This window comes from Amblyomma americanum, chromosome 1 (assembly GCF_052857255.1).
Source record: "Amblyomma americanum isolate KBUSLIRL-KWMA chromosome 1, ASM5285725v1, whole genome shotgun sequence".
Taxonomy (NCBI): Eukaryota; Metazoa; Arthropoda; class Arachnida; order Ixodida; family Ixodidae; genus Amblyomma; species Amblyomma americanum.
The window spans coordinates 76,448,806-76,461,361 of record NC_135497.1 but is presented as its reverse complement, the minus strand read 5'-3'; the positions used below and the strand labels follow the sequence as shown (position 1 = coordinate 76,461,361).

The window sequence follows — 12,556 nt, the reverse complement described above, 5'->3', positions numbered from 1 at the left end:
GTGAGGGAGATACTGCGCCATTTCCTTTCCCCAAAAACCAATTATTATTATTTCATTTTCTTTAGTTGCGCCTTGGGTTGCAACGAGGTACAATCTTGCGAGCATTGTATACGGTTCCATCGTGGCCGCAATTACAACGACTAGCTACGATTGACACCCTAGTCGTCTGATTAAAATGAAAATAAAAATTGGTTTTCGGGGAAAGGAAATGGCGCAGTATCTGTCTCACATACCGGCTGACACCTGAACCGCGCCGTAAGGGAAGCGATAAAGGAGGGACTGAGAGAAGAAAGAGATGCCGCAGTGGTGGGCTCCGGAATAATTTCGACCACCTGGGGATCTTTAACGTGCACTGACATCGCACAGGTTCCGGAGCCCACCACTGCGGCATCTCTTTCTTGCTTTCTTCTCTCAGTCCCTCTTTTATCGCTTCCCTTACGGCGCGGTTCAGGTATCCACTGATATGTGAGGCAGATACTGCGCCTTTTCCTTTGCCCGAAAACCAATTATTATTATTATTATTTCATTTTCTTTAGTTGCAGCTTGGGTTGCAACGAGGTACAATCTTGCGAGCATTGTATACGGTTCCATCGTGGCCGCAATTACAGCGACTAGCTACGATTGACACCCTAGTCGTCCGATTAAAATGAAAATAAAAATTGGTTTTCGGGGAAAGGAAATGGCGCAGTATCTGTCTCACATACCGGCTAACACCTGAACCGCGCCGTAAGGGAAGGGATAAAGGAGGGACTAAGAGAAGAAAGGAAGAAATAGATCCCGTAGTGGAGGGCTCTGGAATACTTTCGACCACCTGGGGATCTTTAATGTGCACTGACATCGCACAGCACACGGGCGCCTTAGCGTTTCGCCTCCATCGAAACACGGCAGCCTCGGTCGGGTTCGAACGCGGGTACTCCGGATCAGTGGCCGAGCGCCCTAACCACTGAGCCACCGCGGCGGGTGCAACTAAAGCGCCGATACTTAATTTTTTTTTCTCCCTCTGTCTTATATTTTCGTTTTGGTATCTGTCCATCCTAAACACTCGTGTTTCACGGTTCGCAAATTTTTCAGTAGTACGGCGTTTCACGGCCAATGCTCGCGCTGAAGCGCAGCTGCATAGAAATGAAAGCAAGAAACTAGCACAATGCCCTCAACACAGCACTTGAGCGCTGTGCATTTGTTCCGCACCGCACCGCTCCACGCTCTAAACAAGCTTAAGTCTGCTCACGGATGGCATTCAAGGACGTTGCATGCTCGACCCAAGTGACATGGCCACATGTAAATGCTACTGTGGTTCAGCTTAATAATAATAATTGGTTTTTTTGGGGAAAGGAAATGGCGCAGTATCTGTCTCATATATCGTTGGACACCTGAACCGCGCCGTAAGGGAAGGGATAAAGGAGGGAGTGAAAGAAGAGAGGAACAAATAGGTCCGTAGTGGAGGGCTCCGGAATAATTTCGACCACCTGGGGATCTTTAACGTGCACTGACATCGCACAGAACACGGGCGCCTTAGCGTTTTTCCTCCATAAAAACGCAGCCGCCGCGGTCGGGTTCGAACCCGGGAACTCCGGATCAGTAGTCGAGCGCCCTAACCACTGAGCCACCGCGGCGGGTTGGTTCAGCTTGCTGATTTGGAATCCATACACACGACGGTTCAAAGCGAAACCATCGCTAACCATTCTTTCAGTGCTTTCAACGATATGCAATGATTCGCAGAGCCCTGCTTACCTTAATAATGCAATAGGAAACTCTAGACGTGCTTGCATTTTTCTTACTTCACGTCCTTACGCGCCGCGGTGGCTCAGTGGTTAGGGCGCTCGACTACTGATCCGGAGTTCCCGGTTTCGAACCCGACCGCGGCGGCTGCGTTTTTATGGAGGAAATACGCTAAGGCGCCCGTGTGCTGTGCGATGTCAGTGCACGTTAAAGATCCCCAGGTGGTCGAAATTATTCCGGAGCCCTCCACTACGGCACCTATTCTTCCTTTCTTCTTTCACTCTCTCCTTTATCCCTTCCCTTACGGCGTGGTTCAGGTGTCCAACGATATACGAGACAGATACTGCGCCATTTCCTTTCCCCCAAAACCAATTATGATTATGATTATGATTACGTCCGTGTAGGAACTCTCAGCGCTCGAGATCTTGACACCACTATAAATGTCACAGGGTGGACGTTTGCAGACAGAGGTAAACGATCTCCAATTTTTCATCGGTTCTGTGTTTTAGACCGACTAATACACAGTGTTTAGATAAAACTAGGCGCTCACCTTCAGTGAAAAAAAAAAAAACGTGACTCAATCGTGCTGTCAAAGAGTCCTCTTTACGGTTGCCATCTTGGCTCGACTGCGGCTCCGCCTATATTTCGTGAAAATCACCGTTAGACAAGATTTAATAGCTAACAGTTGCAGTTAAGTGCCGGCCAGTAATTACAGGTGAGTAGCTGCCTGTTAAAAATTCTGCCCTTTTCGGTGTGTGCCAAATCAAAAGCACGTGGCCTTTGAGCACGTGTAGCCATGCACACCCACAAGTGAATGTCGCTATAGGTGGCCCACGCTTCTCTCCCAGTGAAGAAAGGCACGTCCCAAGGATATCCCACAGATATCTTATCTGGGCGGTCAGATATCTCGCGAGGTGCGAAAATGTTACCGATGATGTCCTGCATACCTTTATGGCCCCTTAATGATGATGATAATGTATTTTATTGCGCAAGGACAGCCTCGATTGGCCAAAGAACGTCATAGCACAAGGAGTTTTTCGTCTAGTAAAGGTGGGGCAAAATGCTTTTTTCTTAAGCACTCTATTCCAAAGATGCCGATCACCAGGCAATGGGAAAGCTTGTACCCAATGTATCACCGGTGGGTACCCGGCGGCGCTGGGTATCGAACACCGCACCCCCGCATGCGAGACGGATGCTCAAATCACTAGGCCACAACTGCGTTTTTTTTTTTAAGGTTGCTTGCCGCGTTACCCAGGAAGATCCGCACGGCACTGCACAGCGATCAGGGAAACAACGCATATGTTGGGGCTGTATATTGTTTTTTTACTGTGAATTAAGTTATGCCGCGCGGATATATTACTAGTCTCGAAGCTGGGGAAGTTCTTGTGTCCTTTGCCAGAAAGTGCACGTAATTCATCAGGGGACGTATTCCACATGTTTTCAGAACCATTAATTGACACACAACACAGCCATCACGCGGCATGAAATAGGCTTAACGCCCGATCCTTTAATTCGTTCAGGTGTTGTGATAAATTTCGCTCCGGAAATATCAAATAGGAGACAATAAAAGATGCACGGGAAACTCATTCGGCGATCACAACACGGACGTAGCGTCAGCGGACGATGTTGTTTCGCCAAAAGCTAAGTATTATCCCCTTAAAGGGTTAGTGAACAAAAGATCTGCCGCGGAGATTTCTAGCTGGTCCAAATGATAGTTAAGCCCCTGAGAGTGACCAAAACAACCCTCTTTTGAAACGGAGATGAGCAGAAAGTACTTAATTTAATGAATATTGCTCAAACCTTCGTACCTAGCTGCTGCAAGTGAAAGCTCGCACAGTATGGGATGTGACGCCCGCAAGAAAGTGAACGCCTTTGGCGTGCTTTTGCTTCACTGTACAATTCATTTCATTCAGCTTCCTCGTTTCCATGCTTCAAGATTCTCTGCCTGCATCTTGTGGTTGTATATTCTGGGTGACTACTTCCCTGATTCGGTCAGAATTAATCGCAAATCCCCATCGCCTTCAGCAACAGCGAACCAAAAAAGCAACATTTCGCAACAGGGGCGCCATCTTGTTCCCGCCAGAGGAACGAGAGGACGGAGATTCTTGAACTGCGCACTGCCAAGCCAGCTTGCCCACGGCGCTGCTGAGGGTAGACGTGACGTCATGCCCGCCAACTCATAAGCAAGCGCTCACTGAGTGCGTCCCGGCAGCCGCTCTCAAAACGCCAAAAATACAGCTTTCCGCTCAAAAATAACCGGAATGATGACTGTATACTTGTGTAATCGCATCTTGAAAATGAAAATCTAGCGCTTTCGCAGTACTTCCAGATTTTTATTCAGTACCCTTTAAAGGAACTTTGAAAGCCGCTCTTAATAAAGTGTGGTGTTCCTGGGATGCCAAAGATGCTGCTTCAGGAATATCGTCCAGCAAGAATTTTTTTATTACGTTTTGTATAAGCTGCGTAACACCTTAAAAAATGTAACCAATACCCATCTCTGAACAGAATTACGCAGTGCCGTGCGACGGAGGTGGCCCCAACATGAAAAAGTGGCCGCAAAGAACTCGCCAACATTCCCGCGCGATTGTGGGTTTTCTGCTGCGTGTAGAAGTGCATTATTTGGCTCGGGTGTTTATGATGAAAGAATATATTGATTGAGTGAGTTTATGTACTCTCCTGAAACGGTGTTTCAGAGTCCCTATAACAAGGGACCCGTAGTGGTCCCGAAACGTCATATTTTAAAACCCATTTTTGGCGAGTGTACATTTTATTTATCCACTATGTTTCCCCCTCGCCAGACAGGATTCTGTCGAACCCTTGACTGCATTCCCTATAACTCCTCCGACGCCGTGACGTCATCACAAAAGCGTACAAGTCCTTTATGGCAAAAGCCATTATACCATATGGTTATACGGAACCCACCCTGGGCCTTCAGGTGGATGAAGTCAGCAGAATTTGGCATCTGCCCGGAAATTTCTCTGATCCGTTTGGGTTGCGGTGGGGTGAAGCACAGACAACGCAAAGATGTCCTGAGTATGACCTCGGGACGTCCGTGTCAGGATATTTAGACGTCATCAGGTTGTCTGTAACAGCTCCTTAAGCAGTCCAACTGAAATCCGTTTGTCTATCCGCTGCGCATACTCAAGATGTCTTGAGGATCATATTTAGGGACGTTCTCGGTACTAGTTCAGGTTTTGTATCAATACCTTTTTTTTTTTCATGGGAGTACCATATTCAAAGCTAGTGTAATTCTACTGCCTAAATGGAAAAGATGAGTGGCCAGAAAATCAAAGCAGTCCAACCCCATCAGAAGCATGCGATGCACAAGAACAGGCGTAAAAGCAAAAGTATCTTAAGATATATCTCCTCAGGGCATATAATTTTTGGAGTCACAACGGTTTCCTTCATTAGATAACTATTGTACACACATATCGTTTAATAAACATTCAGTTTATAATTAGAGTGGAGTGCGAGAGATAATGCTGGCTTTATCTCATATCGGTTCAGCAGTACTATCCTGCGATAAGACGATTGTAGGACATTTGAGGAATTTTCATCCTCGAGCCGTCATGCAGAGTACGAACTGAGGACATCCTCATGAGGACATTTAACCATCGGTGCACTGAGAAGGTACTCAGAATATCCTGTTCGGAATGAGGTCGTTCTGATCATTTGAGGACGTCCTCAGGACGTTTGATGTTGTCTGGGAGGCTTCAGAACATTCTGCCCGCTATAGATGCTGAGGTTGAAGTCCACACACACACACACACACACACACACACACACACACACACACACACACACACACACACACACACACACACACACACACACACACACACACACACACACACACACACACACACACACACACACACACACACACACACGCACGCACGCACGCACGCACACACACACACACACACACACACACACACACACACACACACACGCACGCACGCACGCACACACGCGCGCGCGCACGCACACGCACACACACACCGAGCTTCGCTGGAATGGGCGTACCTTGAACTTTTATCTCGGATTAAGTTCGTGCAGCAGTTCGTGCAGCAGTACAAAGGCACAATCCAAGATACAATACAATACCAGACAAAAACCAATTAAAATATCATACATCTCAACAGGGTAGTTAATCATGTTTTATCCAATAAGAAATTTTTAACTTGTCTTTTAAAACTATTTACTGAGTTGGAATTACAAACTGTTTGAACTATTTCCTGAAACATGTTTAAAAGTGCAGGTATTTGAAAGTTAACCGACTGTTTCCCATAAAATGTTCTGATCAGGTTTGAAGTAGACATTACATTTCTCAACTCGTAGCCACAGTCTGCGCGTTCATATGTTGCGAAAAAAAACTGGTTGATCACGTTTGATTTCGTTATATATTCTTAGTGCTAGTTCTTGGCGAAATATGTTAGTAAATGTAAGAATCTTGTTTTCATAGAAAAAATCTTGAGTATGGTCACGTGCTGGTAGTTTTTCAATAAATCGAATCGCTTTCTTCTGCATGATATGAAGCCGTTCAAGATTGCCCTTTGAAGTCGTGCCCCATACCAATACGCAGCAATGTAGTCGTGAGTAGATCACTGCATAGTACAACTGTCTTTTGAACCACGCGGGCAGTATGTACCTGAATTTGTTTAGGATACCTAAGGTTTTCGATATATTGGTGCAGATGCTATCGATGTGTGGTGTCCAGTTTAGGTTTTCCTGAAAGGTCACGCCTAAACATTTCTGCTTGCTTACTTGCGTTATCACTTTTTTCTGAAATTCCAGCTTTAGATAACAATCTGCTGCCTTATTTTTGGGTCGGAATATCATGTAGTTTGTTTTTTTCTGCGTTGAGGACAATCTGATTATGATATAACCAGATAGATAATTGTTCAAGCCATGTATTTGCCTCTGTTAATATGCTCATTAGGTAGGTTCCTAGAAAAAAGATATTTGCGTCATCGCCGTATAAAATAATATCAGGAGTTCGAGGAATACATACAATGTCATTAATATACAGAATAAATAAATGGGGGCCTAAGATAGATCCCTGCGGGACACCATACTGCATCAGTTTAGACGTTGATGTGAAGCTATTGATTTTTACAAACTGGCAACGGTTATGCAAGTAACTTTTAATTAAGTCAAGCGCGATGCCACGGATGTCATAGTTATAAAGTTTATTATATAATATATCATGTTTAATCGAGTCAAAAGCTTTCCTAAAATCTAAGAATATGTCTACCGTGTACATCTTATTCTCTATATTAGTTATTATTTTTTCTTTGATGTTCAGCAAGGCAGATTGAACTGTTTTTCCTTTCTGAAAACCATACCACTTACCACTTCTAGCACCTCGCTACCAATTGTGAACTGCTGTTCCCTTGCTAGACTGTTGAACATTACTTTGGTTTTCTGCATGTTAATTTTTAGACCCACCGTTCAGCTATGCCTGTCTAACTCGTTGATCATGCTGTGCAGTTCATTTCCTGAGGGACTTATCAAGGCAATGTCATCAGCGAATCGAAGGTTACTTAAGTATTCTCCATTAACTCTTATCCCCAACTGATCCCATTCCAGGCCTCGGAATGCCTCCTGTAAACAGGCGGTGAATAGCATTGGTGAGATCGTGTCTCCCTGCCGGACGCCTTTTCTTATTGGAATTTTATTGCTGATTTTACGGAGGACTATGATAACTGTGCAGTTGCTACAGACATCTTCAAGTATTTTCACATAAGGCTCTTCAACACCCTGATTCTGCAATGCATGCATGACTGCTTAGGTTTCCACAGAGTCAAATGCTTTCTCCTAATCAATGAAGGCTGTATATAGAGGTTGGTTATATTCTGCGCATTTCTCTATCACCTGTTTGACAGTGTGAATGTGATCTAATGTGGAATATCTTTTACGAAAGCCTGCCTGATCACATGGTTGATTGAAGTCTAAGGTTTCCCTGACTCTATTAGCGATAACCTTAGTAAATACCTTGTTGGCAACGGACAGTAAGCTGATCGGTCTGTAGTTTTTCAAGTCATTGACTTCTCCTTTCTTATGAATTAAGATGATTGTAGCAGTGTGCACCGTCAGTTACACGCGCGCACAAGGCGGTCACTGCGCATGTCTCAGCTCAAGAGCTGGTGGTATAAATACTGGCGCACTTCGTAATAAAATTCATTCCTCGTTCCCACATGCTTGCGTGCTACATGGTGTCAGAAGTGGGGCGCGGTTTCGTACCGTAGTTTGTATGGCAAACGTAGCCTCGCAGTCTGAAACTGTCCCAGCAGGAACGACCGCAACAGTTGGAAAAGAAATGGCGTCATCGATGCTTCCCCCACCGAAACCGCTTGACACAACGGGAGACGCTTTTTACAGCTGGACCGTCTGGAAGAAAGAGTTCGACCTATATGCAACGGCCACGAAGCTGAGAGAGCAAGCAAATGAGGTTCAAGCTGCCACGTTCCTTATGGCAATTGGCGAAGAGGCCAGGCGATTGTTCTACACTTCACGTTTGGGAATGACGCCGACAAGCACGACATCCAGATTGTCACGCAGAAGTTTGAGGACCACTTCAAGCCAACAACGAACCTGACATTCAACGAATTTCGCTTCGGCTCCAGGAACCAGCAAGAGGGTGAGTCGTTCAACGATTGGCTCACAGAACTTCGGACCCTTGCAGAGCAGTGCGAGTTTGGCGCACTAGAAGATGTCAAAAGTCATTGTCACGACCGCGCAACAAAGGACGAAGCGTACAAGAAGTTCACCTAACACAGGACGAAGAACTTTTTCTTCAAACGCTTGAAGTCCGTGCCGTAGATCGGGATGATCGCTGGTCTTCAGGAGTCGTTATCGCAAGCATGTATGTAAGGTGCAAGATTGACACCAGTGAAAACTGCTGTGTAATGTCCGAGGCGATACTAAGGCGTATAACATCCCAGCCTGCGCAGCTATGCTCCGCTACACTGCGCACGTTTTCGGCCACAAACGGATTGCATCAAAAAAGATTAAGCTGCCCGTTAGCCACAAAGCACAGAGCACTGAAGCATAATTTTATATCGTCAAGCCTGAGGTCCCAGTGACACTGAGCGGCTGCGTTGCTGAACGTCTTGGACTGATAAGCCGCATAGGTCATAGGTTCAATTGATGCGGTCGGTTGTAGTGACCCCCAGGAATTTGAAGACGCCTTTCTAGGCCTAGGAGAACTTAAGGGTGTCGCCTACCACATCCAGCTGAAGTCCGGTGCTCAAGGCACCGTTAAACCCGCAAGAAGAGTCGCTCTTTCACTTCAAGAACGCGTGAAAGCAGAGCTCCAAAGAATGGAAAGTGAAAGAGTCATAGCAAAGGTAACCGAACCAACTTCGTGGGAAAGCCACATGGTGGTGGTGGTGGTGGTGGTCAAAGGTGAAAAAGTGCGCATATGTCTAGACCCATCAGATTTGAACAAGGCTACCCTTAGGGAGCATTACCAAATGCCAACCCTGGAAGACATAGTACTGCGTCTGCCTGGAGCAAGGTACTTTTCTACCTTGGACGCGTCATCCGGGTTCTGGCAGGTGAAGTTGGACGAACCGAGCTCGCTCAAATGCACTATGAGCACCGCGTATGGCAGATATAGGTTTTTGCGGATGCCGTTCGGCATAGCGTCGGCTCCAGAAGTTTTTCAACGAGCAATGCACGGAGTAGTAGAGGGGCTTGCTGGTGTAGCCGTTGTTATGGATGACATTTTAGTCTGGGGAAAAACTCGCGAGAAGCACGATAGCAACCTGTCAAAATTTCTCACATGGTGCAGAGAACACAACTTGAAGCTGAACAGAAAAAAGTGTCACTTCTTGCAGCCCCGAGTACGCTACATGGGCCATGTACTCACCAAAGAAGGACTCTGCCTGGACCCTGAGCGGGTGGACGACATCCTACAAGTACCACCACCAAAAAATCTTAAGGAGCTTCAAGTGTTTCTCGGCATGGTGAGCTTCGTGGCCCGTTTCGTGCCAAATATGTCCACTCTGTCTGCTCCACTTAGAGAGCTTTTAAAGAAAGACATAGCATGGATTTGGTCAGACCAACAGGAGATTAGTTTTCAGCAGCTTCGTGCCAGCCTCATGCAAGCACCAGTCCTAGCATACTTTCAGCAAGCCCAACCTGTGGTATTATCCGTTGATGCTAGCCAATACGGTGTGGGGGCCGTGCTTTTGCAAAACGGACAGCCTCTTGCTTACTCATCCCGTTCGCTGACCGCAGCCCAACAGCGGTACGCGCAAATCGAAAAGGAGACTTTGGCAATCGTCCATGGCTGTACAAAGTTTCAAGATTACATATTTGGACGACCAGAAGTAACGGTCGAATCGGATCACAGACCACTAGAAATTATATTCAAGAAGCCTTTGTGTGAATGCCCGATACGCCTCCAACGCATGAGGCTAGTACTTCAAAAGTTCCCAATAATCGTTAAGTACAAGCCAGGCAAAGAACTTCTCTTAGCTGACGCCCTCTCACGTTTTCCGAGTAAAGTGGAACTGGTAGAAGAAACTGAGCAGTTTGAAGTCAATGTTGTTTCTTCCCTGCCGGTTGCAGACGAGCAGCTGCGAAGCATCCGGGAGGAAACCGAAAAAGACTCACTTATGTCGCAGTTGCTTTGTTACTCCAGCACAGAGTGGCCCGAGACAAGGCTACAAGTACCGGATGCCCTGCGACCGTTTTGGGCCTACCGCGACGAACTGCATGTCGAGAACGGCCTACTGCTTCGGAGCAACAAGCTGGTCATCCCGCCAGCCAAGCGCCCGGAAGTCCTCCACTTACTGCATGCGGCGCACGGGGGAGAAGAGAAAATGAAGGAAAGGGCCCGGCAGGTGATGTTTTGGCCCAACATGAATTCTGCTATCCGGGAGATTGCACTTTCTTGCCCCGTATGCCAGAAATACAAAAACAGAAATGCAAAGCTTGCAATGCTTAGTCATCCAGTGCCCAATTTACCTTGGCAGTCTGTTGACATGGACTTGATCTACTACGGGGGCAACTAGTACTTGATTCTAGTAGATTTTTAATCGTTTTTTTTTTTCGAGATACGCAAGCTTTACCACACAACAGCGCAAGCGGTTATCCAAGCATGCGTGGAAGTTTTTGCAACACACGGGATACCTGCCAAGATATGGAGTGATAACCCCCCCCCCCCCCCCCCGTTCACCAGCCCAAAGTTCAGGTCATTCACATCTCATTACCACGTCAACCATGTCACGTCCAGCCCCCACTATCCCCGTGGCAATGGCATGGCAGAGCGTGCCGTTCAAGAGGCAAAAAAGATGCTAAAAAAAATGCTCGTTTGGCACGTTTGAATTTTGCAGCGCACTGCTAGAATGGAGAAATTCACCGAGAGACGACCTTCTGCAGTCCCCAGCCGAAAGACTGATGGGCCGCCGCACCAGTACGAGGCTGCCAGTGCTGGACTGTCATCTGGAGCCAAAGACTATTCCCACCGAAACAGTCCGAAGCCGTCTAGCAGACATTAGGAACCGACAACAGAAGTGCTACAAGTCGACCAGACATATCCCGGATCTAGACACAGGGTCTACAGTGTCCGTTTATGATACTGTGCAGACAACCTGGGCCCCTGCAGTGGTTTGTAGGTACTGCAAACACGCCGCGACCCTACATAATGGATGCTGGCAGCGGACATTTGCGTCGCACAAGAGAACATCTAAGAACTACGAAAGTAGAAATACAGGACCCTCCTTCAGAAACGGAACCACCAGGCGATACTTCGATTCAGCCGGTAATGCCTGAAGACGGCCTTCGTAGAAGCACTCGACAGCATGGGGAGCCACAACGGTTTCCTTTGCCGGAACGCCGAACATAACCTTCTTTTTTTTTCGGTGAAGAGAAGATATAGCAGTGTGCACCGTCAGTTACACGCGCGTACAAGACGGTCACTGCGCATGTCTCAGCACAAGAACCGGCGCACTTCGTAATAAAATTCATTCCTCGTTCCCACATGCTTGCGTGCTACGATGTTAGCGTTCTTCCAAGCTTCTGGTACGGTTGAGGTCATAAGGCATTGCATATGCAGGGTGGTTAGTTTTTCTAGCGCAATCTCTCGTCCATCCTTCAACAGATCTGCTGTTACCTGATCGTCACCAGCTGCTTTTCCCCTTTGCATTGCTCCTAAGGTTTTCTTTACTTCCTCGTTCGTTACTGACGGGATGACGCATTGCTGTTCACTGCTGTCTCGCTCATTAACGTTCCGATTACATTGGCTACTGTATAGATTTGTGTAGAACTCTTCGGTTAAACTATCTTATACATATTGCTAATTACATTGCTCTTCTTGTCTCTTAACGCATACATCTGATTTTTACCAATGCCTGTTTCCTCTTCGCCGCTTTTATGTTACCTCCGCTCTTTAAAGCATACTCGATTTTCCCCATATTAAACTTCCTTATGTCCGCTACCCTTCCGCTTATTTATTAACTTCAATAGCTCTGCTAGTTCTATTTTGTCTCCAGGGTTAGACGCCCTCATGCTTTGGCATTTCTTAATCAGTGACCGCTGATCCGGGTCATGAAAGGGAAGTAACTAGAATAATAAGAATGGGGTGGAGCACCAAGGATGTTACGGGGAAATACTATTTACATTTATTTACAAACGTTGGAGGTTAGAATGAAGAGTTGCTAGCATGGAGCACCAACACGAACAGGGAGCTGCATAAACCTCTTCTTCTTCGTTCGTCCTTCCACGCGAGAGGCCACTTCGTCTTCCACTGCCACTTCGTCGTAACATGCATGAATGGCAGTTTACCAACATCCCTCAAGAGCAAAGTATACAACAGCTGTATCTT

General features: G+C 46.6%; 1 pseudogene; it reads left to right on the top strand.

The window, feature by feature from the left end:
- Positions 1-9,398: 9,398 nt before the first annotated feature.
- Positions 9,399-11,578, top strand: LOC144107672 (uncharacterized; annotated as a pseudogene).
- Positions 11,579-12,556: the final 978 nt, after the last annotated feature.